Raw genomic sequence first — 27,326 nt, 5'->3', positions numbered from 1 at the left:
TTACAGGCATCTGACAGAAATCTATCTGATGGTCAAATCTGCTGAAAATCTATAAGTGCACCTTTAGTCACAAACAACGATAGATTTCCACGCAATGTGGAAAAATGATCAATCTCTTTCTGATCAGAATCTGGCCAAAGAGAGATCTATTCCTTCTACACACTTTGCATGGATTCTCAATAGATTTCAGCAGGAAATCTATTCAAAGTAGATCGAACTGGAGCGTTGCATTGTTTGATGCAGTGCAATGCTATGGGCTGTCGGTCTACCACCGCATCTTGCCCTGTCACCGATCGGTGATGATTTTTCTTTCTGTCTGATCGATAGTTTTGATCGATTTCTGAGATATTGAATGATCGGAAATGCATAGTTTTCGGGCAGGTTCAACCGAATCTTTTACAAATTCTGATTTATAACAAAAAGCACCCGTTTTGATCTTATTAAGAAGTGTGTAAGTACATATAAAACATTTTATTAATTATAACAAAAAAAATGTCATAATGACCAGTTATAAAAAAACGAGGTAGGGTTTCATTATTTAGTAAACATGTGATTCTGCCATCAAGGCAAAAAAAATAACACGCATGTAAAATCACCAATTGGTGGAAACTGCCTACTGGTTTTAATGCTAGTGAAAATGCAGCAGAAATGTAGACATACACTTCTTTCTTTTAGTTCAATTCCTGGCAGATTCCATTGAACCTGATTTTGCCATCAAGGCAGATCTATATGAAGTCAACACCTCTACCTTGACTAGTTTGCTTGATGTTTTCTAAAAACAAAAAATGAGAGCATGTGCTCTCCAGCTCAGTCATCAATCTGATTGCTGACTGAGCTGGAGAGCACATGCTCTGATTTTCTGTTTTTCATATGATGTGATTGTAATGCTATTTCTCTACTGCATTTAACACCCTAGCACTTAGCACTTTTCCCTGATGACGGCTCCAATTGAGGGGTTGAGACATGTTGCTTTGGTGGGGGGTTTCTTTATGAATCAAACTGGTCGAGGTAGAGGTGTTGACTTCATATAGATCTGCCTTGATGGCAAAATCAGGTTCAATGGAATCTGCCAGGAATTGAACTCAAAAAAAGAAGTGTATGTCTACATTTCAGCTGCATTTTCACTAGCATTAAAACCAGTAGGCAGTTTCCACCAATTGGTGATTTTACATGCGTGTTATTTTTTTTTTTTCGGATACTGTGTGCGATTCTTTTTTATATGTTTGAATTTGAGTGCTGGGCTGTTCTACATTGATCAAATCAGAGTCTGTCAAAATCTGTGTCAGAGCTTCCTGAAGCTCACTCAGTTTGTGCAGATGTGGAAAACAAGCAACAATTGTTGCTACTACATGCAGTTAATTACCCCGTGCAGGAAAGGGGATATAGCGGGGCTTACTGAACTGAAACTATTGCAACACAGAGTACAAATTTCAGACTAGAAAAGTAATGCAGATTGGGCTTAGAGTCAGTTTTGGCTATTCAATCACAGCCAGTTACAAAGTGTAGTAGAAAAGTAATTCTTTGTGACATTATTATACAAAAACATTTGTGTAGCACTGAGACATGTCTAAAGCGCTGGCTGGATAGTGTAATGGTTAAGGGCTCCGCCTCTGACACAGGAGACCTGGGTTCGAATCTCGGCTCTGCCTGTTCAGTAAGCCAGCACCTATTCAGTAGGAGACCTTGGGCAAGAGTCCCTAACACTGCTACTGCCTACTGAGTGCGCTCTAGTGGCTGCCTCACAAGCGCTTTGAGTCCGCCAGGAGAAAGGCGCTATACAAATACTGCAATTATTATTATAAAGTAAATTTTAGCGGGAGTGGAATTTTAGTTTAATTTTCTTTGGTGTCCGAAGAGCATATTAGAAAACGAGGCATTTAACCAGAACACATACATAAAGCGCTAAACAAACAGGCAGAGTGCAACAAGGGAGATATTGCAATTAAAATCTATAAAAACTAATATAAAAGACACATTTGTACCAAAGGACTCGGACAGCAGTTATTAACACGTTTTAAATATTTTACAATGCAGAGCAATTTGGGTCATAACAGGAGTTAAAAAAATGCAATCTTCTATTGAGTGTATATTAAAGGAGTATATTAAAAATGGATATGAAAAACATAAAAAATGAAAAAAAAATCAAACACTTGTGAATAACTCAAAGCTTAAAGGGACTATTGTAAAACATTTTTTTTTATAGATATGAGTATATAGTTAAAGGAATCATCAAGCAAGTAATAGTACCCAGAGAACTACTTACCCGGGGCTTCCTCCAGCCCCTGGCAGCTGCTATGTCCCTTGCCGCAGCTCCGCTCTCCGCCGATGGCTCCCCGACAGTGCCTCGCCATGGGTCCTCTACTGCGCCTGTGTAGGCGGCGCTGTCAGTCACCTCCACGTAGTCAGCAGCTTACTGCGTAGGGGCAGAACTACTGTGCCTGTGCAGTACGCTCTGGACCACAAGGAAATGATTGACAGCGACGCTCGTGCACGCTCAGTAGAGGACGACCTGGGAGTCGTATTGCACACCGTCGGGGACTGGGGGCTAGCAGCGGAGAGTAGAGCTGCAGTGAGGGACATAGCGGCTACCAGGGGCTGGAGGAAACCCCGGGTAAGTAGTTCTCTGGGTACTATTACTTGCTTAATGACTCCTCTAAAGGAAGCTTTACGTGAAAAAAAAAATGTGGCCAGTTATTTACCTGGGGTTTTCCTCCTGCCCCCTGAAGTCCTTCTGGTCCCTCATCATCATTATGTGCTGCTCTGTTCCCCTGGTGTCCCCATCTGTAAGCTGGCTGACACATCCAGTCATCGGCCACTGTGCATGTGTGACTCCAGCCCCTTACCACATGCCCCTCCTTGATCGCTACTGCGCATGCGCAGTAACATTATTTACTTACTGTGAAAGCACAGAATGCTTCTGGCCATGGGATTGTGATGGGGAGGCGCGGAATGCGGACTCTCATGCAGCGATTGTAGGACAGCGGAGGAACGGAGCAATGCAGAATGACGGTGTGGGACCAGGAGGACCAGAAGCCCCAGGTAAGTAACCGTCCATATTACTTTTCACTTAAAATCACTGGGATGGAACTCATTTGATAAAAGGCTTGAACCTATTCCTAGGTAGAAGAGTAGTCATTTAACATAGATTTTATTCTTGCACTGTTAATGGCACAAGCCTCAAACCTGGTACAATTGGTCATTGGTTGACTGGGGTTTAAATTCAGAAAAGGAGGCGGAGCCACAAACAGCCAATCAGATTAGTTTCATTTCAATGCAACTTGCTCACTGAGTAATTGAGTAATTGAGTGTTAGGGTTAGAAAAAAGTGGGCGGAGCCAAAACCAGCCAAATATACCCGGGCAATGCCGGGCCATCAGCTAGTTATATAATATGCTGTTGGGTCACTGAGATGATGAGGCCAGCGGGGATGAAGACAGGAATGCACAGAGCCACAGACTGATAGAGGAGCACACTAGCCAGCACAGGTGAGTCGCTATGCTGGTGGAAACATTTACAGGGGCCCTCAGTTCCCCAATAAAGTTGGGGGGGAGACCTGGGAAGCCTAGCAGTTGGCTCCGGGCCCTGATGAGATTGCCTGGTTTGCTCTTAGTATGAAAGTACTGGCCCTGGAGGGCTTTTTCATAGTGTACCAATTGTGATTGAAGCTAGGCTTACTGTCTCACTTTCTGCCTTCATGGGGCAGCCATGAACAAGTCTGGGGAGGGATAATTCAGGAGGAAGCAACTAATGGTTGCACTACAGAGAGTACAATGAAGGCTGGAGCAGCATCTGCTCTGTGATATAGACATCAGCCAGAAGACAGTTATACATGCCTATCCCTCCCCATCATCCTGAATGGCCCTATACTGCAGTGCATTAGGAATTCAGATGGAAATAAGGCAGCGAAAGAGGTGTCACCCTTCACAGCCATTCTTTCAGTGCAAGTTGCAATTGACATTTCGGATGTTTGCTGGGGTATTGTTCTTCAGCAGGAGGCCTCCTGCTCCTCTCTCATAACCTCTCCATAGCACAATACATTTCACTCCGCACAGGGAATCTCTGCGCAGATGGAAGATATTAGACCATGCTCCATTATTAAAGGATACCCGAGGTGACATGTGACATGATGAGATAGACATGGGTATGTACAGTGTCTAGCACACAAATAACTATGCTGTGTTCCTTTTTTTCTTTCTCTGCTTGAAAGAGTTAAACATCAGGTATGTACGTGACAGTTCCTGTCTGAGTCAGGAATTAGTCAGACTACAGTGTGACCCTCACTGATAAGAAATTACAACTATAAAACACTTTCCTGGCAGAAAATGTCTTAAGAGCCAGGAAAGAGATAAAAAATGGGTCAATAGTTCATAGATTTTAGCTCTGGCATACTTCAATGAATGTGTCATTGAGCAAAAACAATAAAACAGTAAAAACTTAAAAAGTAGATTTAAATATAAAATAAAACAGTGGAATATATTAAAAAGTCATTTTTAGGAGAAGGATAGATAAAATTGTTTATTTCATTAGTTTATTTTCACCTCGGGTGTCCTTTAACGCATGTCTACGCACAGCTTACTTAGAGGGACTGAAAACTGTCCTTTGGCAAGAAGGATCACACACACTCCCTGATAAACACTAAGGGTCCCGTTTAGACTTGCCGTGCAAGTGTGTGTTGTGTTGCTCTGTTTTGCCGCAGGTTAACGCATCGGCAATGTAATGTGGCCTAGCATACTTACCATGTTGTGCCGGAAGTTCCTGATCAGCCACCGAGCCGCTGCAAAGTCAACATCGCGTTACCGTCGGACGTCTGCAGCGACACAGCGGCAGCGGAAATCATGAAAGTCAATGGGCAACGCAGGGATTTTAAATGTGTTGGTGGTAGCTGTGCGGTGTACATACAAGGAATGACATGAATACGACGAGGAAACCCGGGAATCCAAGTGATGTACTTCCAGTCCAGCAAGGGGGGTCAGCGCTATGCGAATTACTTTTTTGTGTTACGGTGAGATGCGATAGGGTGGAGCATCGCACTGCAACACAATGGCCAAGTGTAAAACCGGCATAGAAGGGTCCTTTTCTACCAGCCGTGTTTACGATTGCATTTTGGAATTGCTGCAATTCACCACGATTTGCTGATCACAAGAGAACGACGGTTGACATGGTAACTGCAGTGGCCCTTTTCCACTGCATTTTCGCTGCTGCATTATTTTTTTTGCGCAAAAGCAACCAATATAGCATTTTGAATTGCACAAATGTGACGTTTACTGCGTTTTCCCCACAATTCTCCTGCTTTGTACCCAGTATTCATTTCAACATCCTGTTTCCTGTTTATTGGACAAACTTTGACAGCCCAATCAGAAAAATACATTTTTCTTAACCAATCCAGAAAAATCATAGAAAATGTTTGTACTAAAATCTCATTGCATTATGATTGCAATCAGTGATTTTGGGCAAAAAAGGGCCTTAAAGAGACACTGAAGCGAGAAAAAATTATGATATTATGATTTGTATGTGTAGTACAGCTAAGAAATAAAACATTAAGATCAGATACATCAGTCTAATTGTTTCCAGTACAGGAAGAGTTAAGAAACTCCAGTTGTTATCTCTATGCAAAAAAGCCATTAAGCTCTGCGACTTTCAAAGTCGTGGAGAGGGCTGTCATCTGACTTTTATTATCTCAAGTGTTATTGAACTATTTACTTTTTCTCTGCCCGAGGAGAGGTCATTATTTCACAGACTGCTCTGAAAGAGTCATTTTGAATGCTGAGTGTTGTGTAATCTGCACATATTATAGAATGATGCAATGTTAGAAAAAACATTATATACCTGAAAATAAAAATATGAGAATATTTTCTTTGCTGCTAAACATCTAGTAATTATTCATAGTATACAACGAATTCATTATATCATATATTTTTTTTCGCTTCAGTGTCTCTTTAAAGGCGCAAGCTAGAAAATTACAATCTGCAGATCACCAGTCGTCCCCACTTTCTTCTTAACCCTCTGACTGTGGGATTCTTTTAAAAGGAACCCGACTGCCAGGCTGTTCTTGCTGATCTTTCTGGTCAGCAGTGTCTGAATCACACACATGAAACAAGCATGCATGTCATATTTTTGTCAGAAACATCTGATCTGCATGTTTGTTCAGGGTCTATGGATAAAAGTATTAAGGCCCACACACATGCTTGATTGATGTCGCCCAACAGAGATAAGGATCAGATCCCTTGGACAGCATCACTGGGCCGAGGCTGTACAGATAAGTAGTAAGCCTACAGGCTGACAATGCATTCTTTTGCTATGCGGGGAGGCGGAAAACCAATTCAGTGTCACAGACGTGATGTCAAGTGGCTGGTGGGACAAGGGGCGAACATAAAGCTATCATCTGCCGCTCTGCCCAATTGATCCGCCCGGCAGGTTGCTGGCGGACAGGGGCTGCTGGTACACACGCCAGATTATCGACAGAGCAGAAGCGGTCATTACAGGCTGCATCAGCTGACTTTAATCTAGCGTGTGTACAGGCATTTAGACCCAGGGGAAGGGGCGTAACAATAGGCCCTGCAAGGGATGCAGCCGTAGGGGGGCCTAGAAGCCACAGGGGGCCAAATATTGAGAGACTGACAACAAAAGGGCACGGAGCGGAAAAACTTTCTGCTCTCTGCACTATTGTTCTAATGACTGCATCTGCTCAGCCACTGATAACGAATCATACAAAGTTTCGTAGACAGTCTCTACTCAGTGTGCAGGGGAGGGGGCCCCATCCAAAGTTTTGCAGGGTGCCAAGTGATTTCTAGTTACGCCCCTGCCCAGGGGATCAGAATGGACAGCCAGGCAATGTGCATTGTTTAAAAGGAAATACATATGTCAGTCTCCATATGTCTCACGCCTCAGGTCCCCTTTAAGAGCTGTGAAGAGCTGGATGTGTGTTATTAAACAGCGGGTGATCTTGAAGAGGGAGTCACACCAGTTACACACAAGAAATAAAGAGCAAATATTAGGCTTTGCAGCCCGGGCGCCGTGGGAACAGTATGCACACATTGATCTGACTTATAGCATTCATATATCCACGTTAAGATCTCTATCACCCTCTCACAAAGATGAAGGCCACTTGATTGAGACAAATGGCTGGAGCAGGGAAAAATCCATCTCTCATACTCAAACTGAATGTTATTGCGATTGCACAAGGCTCCCCACCTTATCCTCATCCCCCAAACACCCCCCTTCCCCCGCCAGCTTGTAATAATGCTTCTGGAAGCTCATTGCAGCAGCGAGAGTTTTGTCCACCGGCTCATCCGCGGGGCCGCATGTCATGCGGTTCCCAATTAATGGCAGCGACTTTTTCATCTGCAAGTGTTGCTTGTGCCAGAGCAAAACAGTCAGGCCAAAAGAGAAAGCCTCATTAAGTCTCCGATAATAGAATAATCGCCCCCAAAGAGCCGTCTGGCCGCGACGTCACGTTTTGTGGTCGAGTCGCCTCGTTTGAGCAGATTAGCTGATGGCGGATCACTTAATTAAGTTTCTGCAAATGCAAAAACGCTGGAAATCCGGGAAAATCGACAGAATGCGCAGATATTTTCAATATGGGATCTGATCCAACTGACTTGGTCAGGCTAGACAGGATTATTGTTTTTAATTTCTGTTAAGTAAACTATCCACAACTGCTGAAAGGGTCTTATTGTGGCTGTGTTTGGGTTACAAACTGACAGAGCTGTGAGAGTTTGAATCTGATCGAATCTTTTTAACGATAAAGGAACATTCTACTATTGCAATAAACACAGATCGGTGTTGGTGCATTAGTGATGGTCTAGGAGAACTCATGGAGAAGCAAGTGATCAGTTTGGTCAGGTGATACATATAAAAGTCTCTGATTTGCTAAAGTAGGATGTGATCACAGCAAATCAGATCAGCTGCTTCTCCATAAGTTCTCCTAGACAGGACCATCACTACCAGTGATAGATTAAGATGAAATGGGGCCATAGCCAAGGTAGGAGCTTTGGCTTATTCTGATGGTCCTTTGGCAATCTGAGGTGGGAGACAGGACAGAGAAAGTGTCAGCTGAGCCCCCTGACACCTACTAGGCCCCGGGCACTTGCCTAGGTTGCCTTGTAAATAATCCTGCTCTGATCACTATCAGGCATATATCTAAAAATACTATCTCATGGCTCATGTGCTTTTGGACTAAATTAGGCTTTTGCAGCTAAGAGTCCAGAACTGTTGATCACATGACCAGATGCAGTAATGTATCAGGATACAGTTTCTGGCTCTGTGGACCTTGTGTTTGCATGAGGAGGCGGGACTTAGAAGTTTAAAGGAAGAAGGTAGTAAGCAATTGTGAGACCTCAACTCTGCTAAAAGGATCTTAATCTTAAATTACACCTAACTCAAGGGGAAGCTACCTAAGGTAAGCACAGAGGTAAATTCCATCTTGCTGGATTCACATACCTCTGTGCGTTTCTCCTCTCCCTGTCGTCGTCCCCCCCCCCCCCCCCCCCGGTCCTCTGTAATCACTCCCTTAAAAATGTGACTTTCGGCTAAAATCAGATTTTCAGACAGGAAGAGATGGGATTGCTATGATGTTTCTGCCTATCACCCTTTCTATTCCCTCCTCTTCCCTGCCCTACTCACACCCTTAGGGGAGAGTAATAGGAAGCAAGCCCACCTTTTCCTGTCTGAAAATTTGACTTGAGCAAAAATTCAGATTTTTTTTATGGAGTGATTGCTGAGACTGGGGGAACGAGAAAAGGAATGGACAATGCACAGAGATACTGTATGTGGATCAGGCATGAACATACCTCTGTGCTTGAGTCAGGAATACATTAAAGGGGCACTTGGTGAATTTTTTTTTAATGTAAAATATGTGCAAACATATACAAATAAGAAGTACATTCTTTCCAGAGTAAAATGAGCCATAAATGACTTTTCTCCTATGTTGCTGTCACTTACAGTAGGTAGTAGAAATCTGAAAGAAGCATCAGGTTTTGGACTAGTCCATCTCTTCATAGGGGATTCTCAGGGATTTATTTACCTCCCTCACCTGTACGACCCTCTGGGTATCACATGGTGGTTTAGGGGTCCCGGTCTGTGGCAGATTCCGGGGCCCCTGACTGTCGTGTGAACCAGTGTTTTGTGGTTTTAAATTTCTCTTTTTGCAGCTTCCAGGATGCGGTTGATAGGTGAGTGGTTAGGGAGGGGACCAAGTGGGCAGTAAGGGCCTGAGCCCACTGACGCAGTTGTGTCCTCTTTTCAGTTACACTTCAATGTTAGAGATGCTGAAAAGCGGACAGAAGCGAAAACAACTGCGTCAGTGGGCTCAGGCCCTTACCTGCACGCAGTGTCCCTGCTGAGTGGCATAATCTACGATTACATCCGACCGAAGCCCCCCACCTGAATGCTACTACATTTATGCAATTTATGCAATTCCTGCTAGATTTGATACGGCACACAAAGGGTGTATACCACCTGATTGGCCAACAGACTGCCTTCTGATCAGATATAAGGTAGGAATGTGCTAGCTGGGAGTGTGCATTTGCTTTTCGTGGTTTGCATTTATTTATTTTCAAAAGCACTTTGTGAATGGCAGTTGCTCTGTCCAACTGCCAAAAAACTGTGTAGCAAGCAGGGAAGCTGGCCAGCATCATTGTTTAAATCCTTTTTAGGGAATATCTTTATAAAGAGTGAAAGCCTTGCTGAGAATCCCCTATGAAGAGATGGACTAGTCCAAAACTTGTCACTTCTGTCAGATTTCTACTACCTACTGTAAGTGACAGCAACATAGGAGACAAGTCATTCATGGCTCATTTTACTCCGGAAAAAAATCTATTTTTTATTTGTCTATGTTTGCACATATTTTAAATGTTACAATGTTTCGCCATAGTGCCCCTTTAAGCCTGTATGGATAGGGGCACTGCTGCAGAAATGCACAATTTCACAAGGGAGTTCAACTCTCTAAAACCTCAGTTCCAAAGGAAATATTTATAAATTATGTCAACTAAGATACGGTAACTGCATTGAGCATTTGCTTTGTTCAATTTTGGGTTTAGTCTGACTTCAAAAAACAGCATATTAACACATGGATACCATACCAGTTTTCTAATCCCCCCCCCCCCTCCTTCCCAGATATATGAGGGGGAAGAAATCTAAGTTTTATTTAATAACTTTTGCTGATTCCCAAAATAACATTACATGATCTCACTGAGAAAATTTGTTTCAGCCAACTGTGTCAAGAACAAAGTAGATGTTTCAAAATCCCTTTCGAAATATTTGTAATAGTGATAATTGCCCTGTGATCATTATTATTATTCTTATGAAAAGGCATTTTGACTTCTGTAATAAGCAGTTTTAGTGTTTTCTGTTTTAATTCCCTGAACAGACTGCTGTAGACCTGAACAAATTATTGAATACTATTATTCATTACAGACATTAATAAATTAATAAAAGCCTTAATGCAAATCTTTTGCATTTTAAGAGGCAAATGTGAATGTTACCAGAGTATTATAATTAAGCTTATCAATGTCTTTAAAGGGACACTTAAGTCAAACAAAAAAAATGAGTTTTACTCACCTGGGGCTTCCAATAGCCCCCTGCAGCTGTCCGGTGCCCTCGCCGTCTCCCTCCGATCTTCCTGGCCCCGCCGGCAGCCACTTCCTGTTTCGGTGACAGGAGCTGACAGGCTGGGAACGCGAGTGATTCTTCGTGTTCCTGGCCACAATAGCGCCATTTATGCTACTATAGCATATATCATATACCATATAGCAGCATAGAGGGTGCTAATGTGTCTGGGAACGCGAAGAATCACTCGCGTCCCCAGCCTGTCTGCTCCTGTCACCGAAACAGGAAGTGGCTGCCGGCGGGGCCAGGAGGATCGGAGGGAGACGGCGAGGGCACCGGACAGCTGCAGGGGTCTATTGGAAGCCCCAGGTGAGTAAAACTCATTTTTTTTTTGTTTGACTTAAGTGTCCCTTTAATTCTTCAAAAGGCTTGATTCTAATAGAAATCACTTCAATGGGCCAATAAGAGCAGCCATGTTGCTTAATTACGTCAGATTCTGTGAGTCATGGTGTGGGTTTAAAGAACTGTAATGAGAGGCATATGGTGGCTGCCATATTTATTTCCTTTTACACAATACCAGTTGCCTGGCTGTTCTGTTGATCCTCTGCCTCTAATACTTTAAGCCACAGACCCTGAACAAGCATGCAGCAGATCAGGTGTTTCTGACATTGTCAGATCTGACAAGATTACCTGCATGCTTGTTTCCGCAGCCCATATGCAATTCACTTTTTACCTGAAGTTTCTCCTAGGAGTTACTTTTTCATTTTCAATTTAAAAAAACTTTCCAGCACTTTGCAACTAAAAACGTACCAAGAAGTAGGCGAAAAAGTACTGTCAAAATTATTTGACAGTCCCCGACTTATGAATACCCGACTTACGAACGACCCGCCGATACGAACGGCATGGATTCTGGGACTCGATGCCACTGGGGACAGTTTAGGGCCAAGGCAATACAGGCGTGTCGCTCTGTCTCTATGCGGGGGAGGGGGGGGGGTCACGTGGTGTGTCACAGAGCAGGCGGGGTGAATGTGGAGAACAATGCCCTTGGTCAGCACTTGGCTGAATCGATCTTGCAGATGGATCACTTGTTGAGGTGTCGAGGAAAAGCAGCAGAGGCGTAACTGCAGAGTACTGCCCCCCTGGCAGACATCCAGCTCATCGGTGTGCCGTGCAGCCAAACATTACCATGCGGCTCTCTATGCACGTCACATGACATGCATAGAGTGGAGCCACAATGTGATTGGCTGCATGGCGATGAGCTGGAGTGAAGAGGACCTGTCCTGCTGTCAGATGCAGGTAATGTATAATGCTCCGCTTCTGCTTTGCATTAATTACAGGACCAGACCCCCTCAGGCCACGAGCTATTATTACAACTCTTGGAATCGGGGGGCCTCTTAGCACATGCTAGATTCTCGGTAGAGGTGGTCATTATCAGACACCTTGACTTTAATCTAGCATGTGTACGTCGGTTAACTCCAATTATCACGCAGAGAACATATAGAGCATTATAGCTTCTGATATATCCATTGTATATAGAGTACTGTGTCTGTAAACAGGTGCAGTCAATGCAATGAATGAACTATACCTTATTTATTTTATACCCATGTGTACAAATCATTATATGTATAGTAGTTATTGTCAATAAAGCCACTGGAGAACTACAAGGCTCAGGATGTTCTGCAGGCAGAGCCTGGAAGGACACGCTGGAGGTCATACAACACGCATAGCGCGCCAGTGTATGAGCTCACATAGGAAGCCTCAGTAGTAGACGCACCTCTATCTGTATAATATCTCTCTCACTCTCATAGATATAACTTTATACATCTCCATGTCTCTTGTTTACATTAACTATGACATACACGTCCTTTATCTTGCCTGCCTCTGCCAGATAATATCTATACATCTCTCAGGAGAGCCCGGAGAGATATGTATGTTATTCCGGCTCTGACTTTCTGCTGTCTCTCCCCATCTCCTGTGCAAACGGCTGGGAACTTTCCAAACATACATTACAGCTCGGACTTAACCTCTTCACTGCCAGGCCTACAGCTATCTCCTGCACACCCAAATGTATGCAACATGTACTGACGCTATCTGTCTATCTATCTATCTATCTATCTATCGATCGATCGATCGATCGATCTATCTATCGATCTATCTATCTATCCATCTATCCATCTATTAATTTGTGCATGGGTAAATATGGGGTGAGCATAGAATTATAAGTTCCATTGATATCTATGTATTGATCTATCTATCTGTCTGTCTTTCTATGTATTTTCCAACCTACCTACCTATCCAATAATTATCTTTCTTTATTCTTTCAGTTCATTTTATTATCTATCTATCTATCTATCTATCTATCTATCTATCTATCTATCTATCTATCTATCTGTCTGTCTATATCTGTCTATCATAATTATTAGTGATTTATAAAGCGCCAACATATTCCGTGGCGCTGTACAAAGTAAGAAACAAACATGGTGTACAAAATAATACACACAATGGAATACACGGATACAGGTGAAATTCCAAAAATTAGAATATCGTGCAAACGTTAATTTATGTCAGTAATTCTGAACCAGATTGAGAGACCATGTAAAGGCTCAGGAACCATTAGTAGGTGTTTTGGATGAATTAGCTGATTAGAGTCTGGCACGTTAAACTATAGAGCCTTTTCTCAATATTCTGACTTTCTGAGATTTTATTTTGGGGTTTTCATAACCTGTAAGCCATAATCATCAACATATATCTCACTTTGCGTGCAATGAGTCTATTTAATATATTAGCTTCCCCTTTTACGTTGAATAACTAACATAAATTAAGTTTTGGACGATGTTCTAATTTTTCAAGTTTCACCTGTATACAAAATACAGAGTTGCTACAAAGTACAGAATTGATACAACATACAGAATTAATAATTACAGTGACAAAAGTAACATGAAGAAAATGTGTAACAAATTCCAAGAAACAAAAGCGTGAGAGAGCCCTGCCCTTGTGATCTATCTATCTATCTATCTATCTATCTATCTATCTATCTATCTATCTATCTATCTCTCTCTCTCTCTCTCTCTCTCTCTCTCTCTCTCTCTCTATCTATCTATCTATCTATCCATCCATAATTTTATACTAGGGAGCCTACCATCACAGTATGACCCCCTTCCCCAGGACTGTGCTTCCCTGTCCCCAGAATCTATTTCCCAAGGACACCAGTAGTGAAATTCCTTAGGTCAAAGAGGGAAATAGTCTATTAATTATTGTCACATAGTAGTCACAATTACCATCACAACACCAATGAGAAGCAGATGCAGCAGCTGTCATAGCGCCCCCACTGGCCCTCCAGAGCAACAGCCAGCTGCAGTCGCAACCTCTGCAACCCCTAATTCCACCCCACTGTATGTATGATATACATAGATATGCTCGTATTTATTTATGGATGTCTCGGTTCTCACTCTCGCAGCCTAGGCTTCTTTCCGTCACTCATTTTTTTCTTACATTTTGGTGTCACCTGCACTTGCAGATTGTTCCTGGTTGTCTAATCACAGAATGCGGCAGAATAACACACACACACCTAGCACTAGGAGCCCGTCCTTCCTGCTCTCTGTCACCCAGCTTTATTGAGACCGATCCTACCTTACGGAAACAAGCCGTTGTAGCGCTTTGTAACTAATATCGCACAAATGATGCTGGAGGTCAGTGGTGTCGGGAGTAATTGTGACAGCTGAGAAAGTTTAGCGTATGCTGCCCTCTCTCCCTCCAAGTTCAATTCATCAGGCTGAATTTTGCCGGTGACATATACATTTTCAGCAGGCATTTATTATTAGCCGGCCAGGCTCACACTGGAAGGAAGGGATCGATGCCTCTTCCCTCCTTTTAGGAGAACTTGCTCACCACTGGGGACTGAGAAGCAAAGCATTGTGAGCACAAAATTAGATTGTAGAGGCTACATAAACCTGAGATTCCCATTTATGGGTTTTTTCCCCCTCTCTGTATTGACTGAACATTTTTTTTACAGACATCTCTTCTGTCTTTAACCTTTTCTTCTCGTAAAACACACGTGACACTGACTTTCAGAGTGGCTCTGTTACATGTGATCTCAGTACTGCAGAGAAGGCACAAGCTTTAGGAGCAGAATTTGCACACGCAATACGCCACTGTTCAGTAATGTACATTCAGGTCTGGATTTCTGGAAGGCCACAAAGGCCCGGGTCTTGGGCGGCTGCAGCTCATGGGCGCACCATGGTCTGCAGCCGCCCAAGACCCGGGCCTTTGTGGCCTTCCAGAAATCCAGCACTGAATGTACATTACTAAACAGTTGCGTATTGCATGTGCAAATATTGCGTGAACACGAAAAAGGCTTTGTTACATGTAAAAGAGGAGGCTGAAAATGGGGAGCAACACATGAAAAAAAGAAACTGATGCCCAAAGGAGCTGTTTATGAAGGAGAGGGACTGCAGTACATGGATAGGGATGCTCATTCGGGTTCACAAATTGAAATTTCCGCATTTCTAATCGGAATGCGGAAATCAGAAAACGGAAATCGGAATTCTACAGAAATCCGATTTACCACAACTCAACTGTCATTTTAGCCCAATCACAGAACTCAGCAGCATTAGAGCAATCAGAGAATGCAGAATTTTTCTGCAAAATTTTAATTGTAGATTCATCACAAGACTGATTTCCCATTTTTCCGAATTACGTTTCTCCAATTTATCGTTTTTCCGATTTTTTTTTCCTTTCTATTATTTGAATTCTCAGATGCAAAAAATGACTGATAAAATACTCCACAAAAATCAGACATCGGAAAAATAAAAAATCGCAAATTGGAAATCTGATGGAAGGGAGACCACAACATACTTGGTCTAGGGGCGCAAAAAGTATAAATCCGGCCTTGTGTGCAGTGTAAAGGTGCCCATACATGGTACAATTTTTCATTTTTTTTCGATTAGATAATTTTGTTTGATTATTCCGTTACATCGAATATAAAGATTTTTCCAGCATGTTTGATCAGATTTTTCTCGAAAAAAAATGTGATAATCGTTCGAATTTCTTGATCGAAATTTTTTTTTCAACTTTCATTTGATTTGATCATTTAGATCGAATAAACGGGAAAATCAAACCTTTTTATTGTATCGTGTATGGGCACCATAAGGGCTTGTTCACACTGGATGCACTTTGTGATTTTGTTAAGCGCTGGCGATTTTTCAAAATTGCCCTGAAAGTGCTTGTGCAATGATTCTCTATGAGAGAGTTCGCATCTGACCGGTTACTTTCAGATCTGCTCAGAAAAGCGCTGCATGGACCATTTTTGAGGCGATTTTGCCTCAATGGAAGGTATAGGAAAACGCTCACAAAATCGCTTTGTGCAGCGATTGCATTTTTAAGAATAAATAGATTGTATTTATTATTTTCTGGGTCAAAGAGTTCACTTCCTGACTTGCATCAATGAGTGAATTAAAAAAGCGCTCTTGAAAAGCTCTTAGAAAAGCGCTTTAGACAAAAACGCAACGCCCACCCAAGCGCAGGGAATCGAAAAAAAAATTGCGTCAAAAAAGCCCAACGCGAACGCTAATGCGAGCAGATCGCAGTGTGAACTTGGTGTAGTTAAAGCCTCAGTTCACACTCCCTGATTTTTCATTGTTAGGCCTCTTTCACATGGGAGGCTGAACAGCTTTCTTGTTAGGCAGTTCAGTTTCCCTTCTGCCAGCCACAAGGTGCCTACAGGCTGCTATTTAATGTTTGGTTGTATCCGCATGCGTCACAGCGCTTGTCACATAGTGCGGTCACAGTAGTAAAATGCAGTCACAGTAGTAAAGTGCAGCCACAGTAGTGCGGTCACAGTAGTGCGGTCACAGCGCTTGTCACAGTAGTGCGGTCACAGTAGTAAAGTGCAGCCACAGTAGTAAAGTGCAGCCACAGTAGTGCGGTCACAGTAGTGCGGTCACAGTGCTTGTCACATAGTGCGGTCACAGTAGTAAAATACAGCATAAACTCACTTGCAATAAGATCTAGTTTATTCATTCACCAAGGACAAAGTTAGCCTATGAGTAAGGACACATGTCTGAAATGTGTTCAATATTTTACTCTATTTGTACTTGGTGCATTAGTAAACTGTATCTTATTGCCAAGGCCAGTTCTATCTAACATGGAGCCCTGGGCAAAAATGACACAGTGCACCTCCTTACCTGAGCCCCGCCTGAGATAAAGCAGTACTAGGTGCAGAATGTCAGCAGACTCAGCACTCCCCCCGCCCCCCAATTCAGCATTAGGTGGCTTCTTGTGCCTCATCCCCCAGATAGTATTGTCCCGCCAGGGCCCCAGAGTTAGTTGATGGACCCCCAGGTCTCCCCCAAGCCAAAAGTGGTCTCCTAGGGCCGTATTTGGCAGTAGAGTATTGGGAGCACGACTGTGGGACAGGTGAGCTGTCCCTGCTGTAAATACTCTGCAGCAACATGGTGCCCCGTGGACCACTATTAGCTTGGTTGAGACCTGGGGGGCCCATCAGCCGTCTCTAGGTTCCTATTGCCCAGTTTGCGCCTCTGGAAATGCCAGCCCAGTTTATTGCAACATTCAGTGAGTTTGTGAACTATTCTAACACTGTTGCCTGGATTACCTATCACCCTATTTCAGCTCCACGTCTGGTGGCTGCCTCTGCACTGCTCCTGCATAGCACTAACTAGTGCCCAGACGGTACATGGGCACCACTGACAGGTGGTGGAATCACCACCTTGAGCTCCCCATGTGACAGAGACAAATAGAGGACGATGCTATTTCTTCCACAATCCTCATACTAAATTCAGGCAAATTGCTCTGAGATCTGTGCACAAAGTATGGAACTGCAAGAAGAGTGGGAGTTCCTTCCTTTACACGGAATAATAACCTGACCACACCCACCTTCGTCCTCTGCTCCCTTCAGTGGAGAAGGTAGACAGGATCACAGCAAAAGACTGGCTGGAGCCTTTCCTAGCTTCTCCCTCACCACTTCCTGTGGGGGATGACTTAAAGAGGAACTCCAGCTTAACCCCCTTGGCGGTATGAAAAATACCGCCAGGGGGCAGCGCAGCAGTTTTTTTTTTATTATTTTTTTTTTAAATCATGTAGCGAGCCGAGGGCTCGCTACATGATAGCCGCTGCTCAGCGGCATCCCCCCAGCCCCGCCGATCGCCTCCGGCGATAGGCGATCAGGAAATCCCGTTCAAAGAACGGGATTTCCTGGAGGGCTTCCCCCGTCGCCATGGGACGTCATTGGGAGACCCGATCCACCCCTCGGCGCTGCCTGGCACTGATTGGCCAGGCAGCGCTCGGGGTCTGGGGGGGGGGGGGGCCGCGCCGCACCGGATAGCGGCGATCGGGCGCGCGGCGGCGATCGGGGTGCTGGCGCAGCTAGCAAAGTGCTAGCTGCGTCCAGCAAAAAAAAAAAATGAAGTAAATCGGCCCAGCAGGGCCTGAGCGGCACCCTCCGGCGGCTTACCCCGTGTCACACACGGGGTTACCGCCAAGGAGGTTAAACAAACATACTGTCATTAAGTTACATTAGTTATGTTAATTAAAATAGATAGGTAATATAATCTCTTACCCCCACTGTTTTAAAAGAACAGGCAAATGTTTGATTTCATGATGGCAGCCATCTTTTTGGTTGAAAGGAGGTGACAGGGAGCATGAGACACAGTTCCAACTGTCCTGTGTCCTGAGCACCTCTCCCAGTTGCTAGGCAAAGTGAATAACAACATAGGAAATCCCATCATGCTCTGCACAGCGTGAGGGAAAAAAAGCCCAGGCTTTTTTTCTTTGATGGGTGGAGCTTAGGTAAAAATGCAGCTAAAAATGATGCTATGGTAAGAAAAACAAAGTTCTGATGCTGTGAAACTGTTAAAGAAACACCAAGACTTTTCAGTTCTGCTGAGCAGATTTTTAGTCCGGAGGTTCACTTTAATAGGGAAAAGAGTCTGAACAGCTCACAGTCCAGCCAAGCTGCATCTGACAGCACAGGAAGTTGCCACTGCAAACCCAACCAGGTAATAAAAGGATGAGTAGCGCAGTGTATTGTGTACGCAGTGACATTGCAATAGGGATATAGAGGTAGCGACCGCACCAGGGCCCCTGGGCCGGAGGGGCCCAGTAGGGGCTGTCCTTCAACCGCTTTATTAGCTCCTTATTAGCGCTAAGCTGGTAATGATCACCTCTATATGTGCTATGATTAATTGTACCCGTTAATAGACAGTTCTCCTCCCCAGCATACTCCTCTCTGGCACTGCAGCTGTTCTTGGCAGGTTTTAGTGCTAAATATCAATTGTTATGTACAGAGTGCTTGAGGGGGCCCAATGTTCAACACGCACTGGGGCCCATAGCTTCGAAGCTACGCTACTATGCGTAATGCATATTCCCCACAATATGCAGCTAAAAAAAAACAAACAAGTGTGAAATAGGGTGAAGAAAACAGGACTGGACCAATCCCAGGAGCCAGATTGTCATGGATCTGTTAAAATCAAAGCTTGCTCCTACATTTTGCGTTTTTCTCTTTCAGAAGCTGGTTTCTGGATTGGACAGACTGTCTCCAGACTTCCACATTAATTTACCCATTAAAATGTCCTGAGATTGCACTGACCATGCATGCACTATACTTCTATAATTGATTTTAGGCCCATTTCAAAATACTGGATTGTACTTACAGTAAAAGCTGTTACTCAGTGTTTATACTGATAGGAAACTAATTGCAGTTTGTGATGGACCCTGCTTTAAGCTTGTGCCGCTACGGTAAAATGTTCCCTCTTCCCTCCTTGTAAATTGTACTTATGCACTAGTTATTCCCGGGGACGGAAAATGAGAGACAGCAATAAAAACTAGGATTATAAAAACGATCAGTTGTACAAAAAAATAGAAAGGTTTTTTTTTTTCTATTCTAGCAAGAAATCTGATCGGATTTCCAACCTTTAATTTAAATGTTCTAATGAATTTTTATGAAAAGTGAATGGTGTAGGATAGATTGTCAATTTCTTGTTTTAGACGCACAAAATTCCACAGCGGGAAAAATTGATCACACCTGTGTTATACAATGGTTAGATGTTTCAAATGTTACAATCAATCAGAAAAAAACGGAATTCTTGAATTGGAAAGAAATCTAGAACATTGTATCGCGTGGCCATGTTAAAATTTATCAAAATCGGACGTGGCAATGTGGTTACTCTATGACATTCCTGCATCAGTGTTTTCATCAGGTGTGTGTGTGTGTTTGTGTGTGTGCGCGCGCGTGTGTGTGTGTGCGCGCGCATGTGTGTATATCTTCTTTCTTACATGCACCCATCTGTTTTGCATTGTTTACCCCCTATCTTTATAGCTCCACCCTCTTCCTTGGACTGCCCCTTATGTTTACATCGTCCATCTCCCTCAACGCTTAGATTGTAAGCCTATTTGGCAAGGCTCTTCTCCCAGTGTGCTCTTCTCCTCCACCATATGGGCTCAGTGACTCGTCTGCTATACTTATCCCTACATTGTTACATTATTATTTTGTGTACCATTGTTGAATGTTAAAATGTCCCTGTGTAGCACTAAGTATTGTTAGAGCCCTGTTTAATATGTTAGCATTTTATAAATAAAGTTAAATAAACTAAAGTAATAAACTAATAATACATGAGCAAATCCTTTTACTGGCCATGAGTGGTTTGTGAACTTGCACATGCTCAGTAAAATGCTCTTATTGGTGGCTGTGGTTACACTACGGTAGCCTAGATGAAGATGGGGAACTTCCAGCAAAATGTATTTGACTGCCCTGCAAACAAATAGAAGAGAAGAGATTGCAGGGATTGTGAGCAACCCAGGATAGAAACGAGAGCGCAGGAAGGTAAGTGATCCTAAAAGGGACAGAGTACCATAATTAACTATACTTTGATTTTTCAGTTCAGGCGTCCTTTAAATTATTCGAGTTGTCCACAGTGGTGAATGCTATTTGGGTATCTATAAATTGGAGATCAGGCCATATTGCAAAGTAACTGCAAAATGGAGATCCCTTCCAAAAGAGGGAGCAATTCAGCTGATTACTACTTTAATAAATAGGACGATCTGCAGAAATAACAGCCAGCTTTTTTGGGGGGCAATCTGCAAATCGCAAGTCTTATTAATAAGCCCCTTATTGGGACATGTATATTAGCAGCTGCACTGGATAGCATTAGTTATTACTAATTTTAGTGACATTTTTTAAAACACAGACAAAGAAACACAGAACATTTTTATTTCGCTATGGTATATGGTATGCGCTATACTGGCTATACTGGGGGCACTATACTGGCACTATACTGGCTATACTGGGCACTACCTACCTATACTGAGCACTATTCTAGCTATACTGGGCACTATTCTAGCTATACTGGGCACTATTCTAGCCATACTGTGCACTATACTAGCTATACTGGGGCACTCTACTAGCTATACTGTGCGCTATACTGGGGCACTATGCTGGCTATACTGGGGCACTATACTAGCTATACTGGGGCACTATACTAGCTATACTGGGCACTATTCTAGCTATACTGGGCACTATTCTAGCTATAATGGGGCACTATACTGGCTATACTGGGGCACTATACTGGCTATACTGGGGCACTATATTAGCTATACTGGGGCACTATATTAGCTATACTGGGGCACTATACTAGCTATACTGGGGCACTATACTAGCTATACTGGGGCACTATACTAGCCATACTGGGGCACTAAACTAGCTATACTGGGCACTACCTACCTATACTGAGCACTATTCTAGCTATACTGGGCACTATTCTAGCTATACTGGGCACTATTCTAGCTATAATGGGGCACTATACTGGCTATACTGGGGCACTATACTGGCTATACTGGGGCACTATATTAGCTATACTGGGGCACTATATTAGCTATACTGGGGCACTATACTAGCTATACTGGGGCACTATACTAGCCATACTGGGGCACTAAACTAGCTATACTGGGCACTACCTACCTATACTGAGCACTATTCTAGCTATACTGGGCACTATTCTAGCTATACTGGGCACTATTCTAGCTATACTGGGGCACTATTCTAGCTATACTGGGGCACTACACTGGCTATACTGGGGCACTATACTAGCTATACTGGGGCACTACACTGGCTATACTGGGGCACTATACTAGCTATACTGGGCACTACGCTAGCTATACTGGGGCACTATACTAGCCATACTGGGGCAACTAAACTCCCTATACTGCTTGCTTATTAACCAGCAAAACCTTGGCTTTACTTTCTGTCCACTGTAGAGTAGCAGCAAAAAAGATTAATTAGAGGGACTCCAAGACTTCCAGACCTAAAGCAGTCTTGCTAAGGAGTGACTTATTGCTCCATATGGCCACTAGAGGCCACTGTTGTGTTGTGTCTGAATGAGTAACCTATCCTCTGTCTCCCAACAGCAGCCTCTAGTGACAGGAAGGATTCAGAACACTGAATACACTGACTGCTGCTACAGTCTTGTGTTGCTTTACCAAGGTACCCGATATTGCTGACTCATCCCTGCCATCTAATCAGAATCTGGTAAGTGGACATAAGAATATATTTCCTTGTATATAATGCTATAGTGCAAATCTTCCTAGACGGTACGTTTCACCTTCCCTGACAATACTTTCTACCTGAAAATGGCAAATGATTAATCAAAATAGCAGCCCCCAGGTGAATTTCAAATGAACTTTTTACAGTGAGAGGCCTGTCATTAAAAAGTTACAATGTCTGATTACCGATCTGCTGCATATTCCAGTAAAATTATTTAGGCTACCAGAGGCTTAAAGGACAACTCCAGCAAAAATAATAAGCAGTTAACATCTGACAGAACCGACAGGTTTTGATCTAGTCCATCTCCTCATGGGGGATTCTCAGGGTTTATTTTGTTTGTAAAAGCATTTCCTGAACAGCAGTTACTAACTTTAACTGACAAAATAGTGTACAAGTGAATACGGAGGCTGGCTGGTATCTTACTATGTTGGCAGTTTTAGGAAATGCATTTGGAAAGAAAGAAAACCCTGAGAATCCCCCATGTGGAGATGGACTAGTCCAAAACCTGTCATTCCTGTCAGATTGTAACTGCATACTTTTTTTTGCAGGAGTGGTCCTTTAATGCATTCCCGTTACCCTCTCACACATAACAAAAGGAAGTTACTTTGCCAAAATATAAGTCAATAAAACAACAGGGAGGCAAATGGATCAACACCCGTGGATGGAAGACTGGAGAAAAACTGCAGAGGTTGCTCACAGTGACCAATCAGAATTCTTGATTTGGGCATCTGCTAAAATTCAGTCCAATTGTTCTTATGGCGGTTTGGATAAACCTTTCAAAGAGTTCTTTAGCTAACGGAAATATACGAGCCCGATTGGGCCGGCTGTGCTGCGCAGGCGCAAATGGCTTGTGCTTGCGCAGTCGAGTGGACCCGATTGGGCTCAAACAATTCCACCGAAGCCCGAGTGGAGAGCCGCTACTGCGCATGTGCAAATGCTGATAACTGCCGACAAGGAGATCTTCGGGGAGGGGGGGCAGTATGGGGGACCCAGCACTGCCCCTCTGCTGCAGAGGATGGGGAATCCTCTTTAGGATCCAGAGGCTTCCCCCTCCCGAGGTAAGTACCCCCCAGGGGCACTTTTTTTTTGTTTTTCAGGTTTATTTTAATCCCCCCAGCAAGAAAGAAAACACTCAGAATAAGCTTGATACGATCCTTTTGCCTTTATTTTAGTACTTATTGCTAGGTGCTGAAGATAAGATGAGAAACTGATAAGAAATGATCTCATTTGAGAAAACTCAGGATAAAAGTTAATTGAATCAGGGCCTAAGTACCTTACCAGCTAGGACTAGGTGGACTTATGCTAGGCACACAGGATACGTTTTTGCATTTCCATCATGTCCGATATTACTTTTGATCATTTTACACCTCGATTTCTCATAGAAGTGAATGGAAATTGATAAGACAAGATACGAGAATTGAGCGGGAAATCGAGCGGAAAAACAAATCAAAAATCGATCGAACGGGAAATCGACCAAAAAAAAACGCATTGTGTGTACCCAGCATTAAAGATAAGCAGCAGCATCATCATACAAGACTCCACATTTATCTTTAAAGGGACAAACACATTACTCTGCCTTATTATATCAAATCTGCTAAACTGAGGGGGATTATCGTGTTTACTAAGTTAAAAATAAGTGTTGGGTAACTTCCACTAATGATGTTTCAACAATGATGCATTGCTTTGACAAAAGGAGCAGTAAAGAAATAAACGAACGTCTTGTTTCCCAAATCTGACTTCACACCATTATGTGGGATAAAGGGACAGGGCTACATGGAGGTGGTCGCCCTTTGTTACTCTATGAAATTAGTGGACAGGAGGCTAGCTACATTATAAAAGAGGGAAGACAACAGCGTTTTTAACAGGGTATAATAAATTCAGTGTGCTATAAAATGTTCTTTCTACATGGACTGCTTTTTATTAATCAATGTAATTAAGTTTCCTTTTTTCCCCCACATCTTTATTGTTATTATAGGGCACCGATAAATATGCAAAGTTAATTTCGCGTGAGTGGGGAAGATTTGTGTGAGGTTTGTGTTCGTAAAAGTTGCCTTTAGCTCTAAACTTACTTCTGGAATGCTGAGCCGAATGAGTTCCCGCAGAATTATTGCCTTCAGTAGGGAGCCTGATTACAGAGTTAAATCATATAAATATTTTAAATGTGACACACATTCCTGGCGCAGTGATTTATTATTATGCTGAAGGATTAGGTAGTATTTTAGGTATTGGACTGACTTACAGAAGGTACAATTTATCTCTCTGCATTATTTTATTTTCTGTGCATCTCTCCATCTAGTCATGTGGTATCTATCTATCTATCTATCTATCTATCTATCTATCTAACGATATTTCAACCACTCTGTTACATATACACGTGTATGCATGAATATATTTGTGAATGTAGTCTCATGTATATCTCTCTTAGTATCTTGTCTAGTATCTTGTCTATCCTAGTGCTTGTCTGTCCCATAGTTATATAATTATCTATCTTATTTTTCTATCTATCTCCTAACTGGATCCGTCTATGTATCTGGATATCTACCGCAAATCTATCTATGTATTTATCTATCTTGCTCTATGTAAGCATATGCTCTCTCTATATACTGTATACAGAATATTCATAATGTCGCTGTCTGCCTGTCTATCTATCTTTCTATCTATCTATCTATCTATCTATCTACCTATCTATCTATCTATCTATCTATCTATCTATCCCATGTCCCATGCCTATCTAGCATATAACTATCTATCTATCAATCGATCTATCTATCCATCTAGCTATACTATAGTTTTATCTATCTATCTATCTACCTATCTATCTATCTATCTATCTATCTATCTATCTATCTATCTATCTATCCCATAGTTTTATCTATCTATCTATCTATCTATCTATCTATCTATCTATCTATCTATCTATCTATCTATCTATCTATCTGCCTATACCATAGTTGTCTATCTACCATCTATCTATTTCTCTATCCCAAACTTTTTAATCTATCTATCTATCTATCTATCTATCTGTCTATTATCCCATAGTTGCATATCTATCTGTCTATCTATCTATCTATCTATCTATCTATCTATCTTTCTATCTACCTACCTATCTATCCATCTGTCTAGCCCCTGCATATCTGTCTGTATTCATACATATCTTGCATAGTTCTCAGAAACATAATTTGTCCTCCGTCTATCTCTGTAACGTCTCTCAGTATGTCTCTCTAATTATCTCTGTACATTATATTTATGTATGGGTCTATCTGTGTGTGATATATTGCTGCCAGGGAGTAATTGTAAGATGCTGTGGTGGGAGTGAGCCGTGCACAGAGGGTGCTGCTAATAGTTTAGAAAACTCAGAGAGCAGCAGAAATGACTGTACCGGAATGATGAATGCAAATCAGAATATGTAATAAAATAACTTAATATGCAGATCAAGTAGCAGAGCCGCTGTTTATTTGTCAATCTGGGGAAGAATCTGCTTGCACTGCAAATGTTTCTATGAACTGATCTACTATTGGTATCATAGAGAGGGGCAGGAGAGCTTCACACACAAACTAATCTGGTATTACAGCTCCATCAAGGCAGCCTGGGTGCTTTGTGAAGACTGCAAACCCCCCAATACAATGTCTGCTGCTTATATCCCAAGTCCCATTCACTGCACATTCCTCTAAATAAGGCGCAGACCCCCCTATCGCTGCCAGAGGAGGGGGGGGGGGGCTATAGAGGCTCATTACCCTAAATTCACATACACCTTCCAAAGGCTACAGAGTTAACTTACATAATTTAAAGGGCCATGCATCTGATAACTACTAGGTGGTGCATTTTTAAGAGAGTAATACAGATATTACATTAAATTAATGCCCATGCAGTCTGACTATCCTCCTGTCTGTTCTTGAACTTGTAGTGCCTCTGTAATCCATACAGTGGGCAAGTGGGCAAACTCTGATAACTTAGGATAATACTTCAAGGACACCTCCACAACTACACCAGCAATATTAAATATGATCTGTTGCTAGGGGTGACTATCCTTTGCTCATTATTATTTCATGGCACTTTTTTTTAATAAGGCTATAAGTATGCATTTTTAAACAATGACGTGCATATATATTACATTTAATACATGATGTTGAAGATTTTACTATTAGTGATTTTTTTTTTAAAGGAATATTGCTGGGTTTTTTTTCTAATATTGATCTTTATAATGTAATTGATGTTCATGAAACATGTATGTCTCCTGTTCAGTGAGAGTGTAGGCTGCATATAGAAATTCCTGTATGTTTTACAGTCAGTAGAGTGACTATATAACTTGTGAGTGCTTATTAGTGTTAGCTATGTGGGGTAATGTGTACAGAGCAGAGAGAGAAAGAGAGATGGAGAGGATGATACATGGAGTAAGATGGACAGACATGAAATGAATAGCTAGTGCATGCATATAAAATCTAAAAAAAAAAAAAAGCTAGCTAGAGAGATTGAGAAAGATAGATAGTTCCCATCAGACCATACTCTACAGGAGTTGTAATCTAACATTAGCACCATGCATGGACCTGGATGCAAGCATGCTCCAAGATAGATAGATAGTACCAGTTAGGTTTAAGATGCTGTGTCAATAGTTAACTCACACATCTACTGTACCCAAGTATGTCCTAAATGTGACAGGATCATATAGGTAGGTACTAGTTACATATATAGATACTCCTTAGATAGATTGTGAGATAGATAAAAATACATGGATATATTTTTACACAGAGATAATAAATGAGTAGATAGATAGCTAAATAAATAGATAGATAGATAGATAGATAGATAGATAGATAGATAGATAGATAAAATAGGGATAGATTAGATAGATGGATGGATGGATGGATGGATGGATGGATAGATAGATAGATAGATAGATAGATAGATAGATAGATAGATAGATAGATAGATAGATAGATAGATAGATAGATAGAATAGGGATAGATAGATAGATAGATAGATAGATGGATGGATGGATGGATAGATAGATAGAATAGGGATAGATAGATAGATTCAAAACTTTAACTATACTTTTGACATAACTAGCACTTCAGCATATGGTCAGATCTGTTAATTTGACTTTGAAACCCCTTCCAAAAGTGGGTGAGGAGCAGACAGCACATCTCCCTTCAGCACTGGTCAGTCGGTGATCGTCTACCCCCAACACTACTTGGGAAGATAATGTCAGATGAATAAAGCAATGCCTGAGTGTG

At 42.3% G+C, this 27,326-nt stretch overlaps 1 protein-coding gene across 35 annotated transcripts in view; it reads right to left on the bottom strand.

Annotated features, from left to right (window-relative positions):
* NTNG2 (netrin G2) overlaps window positions 1-27,326 on the bottom strand; it is a 293,725-nt gene that overhangs the window by 170,981 nt on the left and 95,418 nt on the right. The window lies entirely within an intron of this gene.

This window comes from Hyperolius riggenbachi, chromosome 8 (assembly GCF_040937935.1).
Source record: "Hyperolius riggenbachi isolate aHypRig1 chromosome 8, aHypRig1.pri, whole genome shotgun sequence".
Lineage (NCBI taxonomy): Eukaryota > Metazoa > Chordata > Amphibia > Anura > Hyperoliidae > Hyperolius > Hyperolius riggenbachi.
The sequence above is the reverse complement of the archived record's forward strand: the minus strand, read 5'-3'. Positions and strand labels throughout refer to the sequence as shown.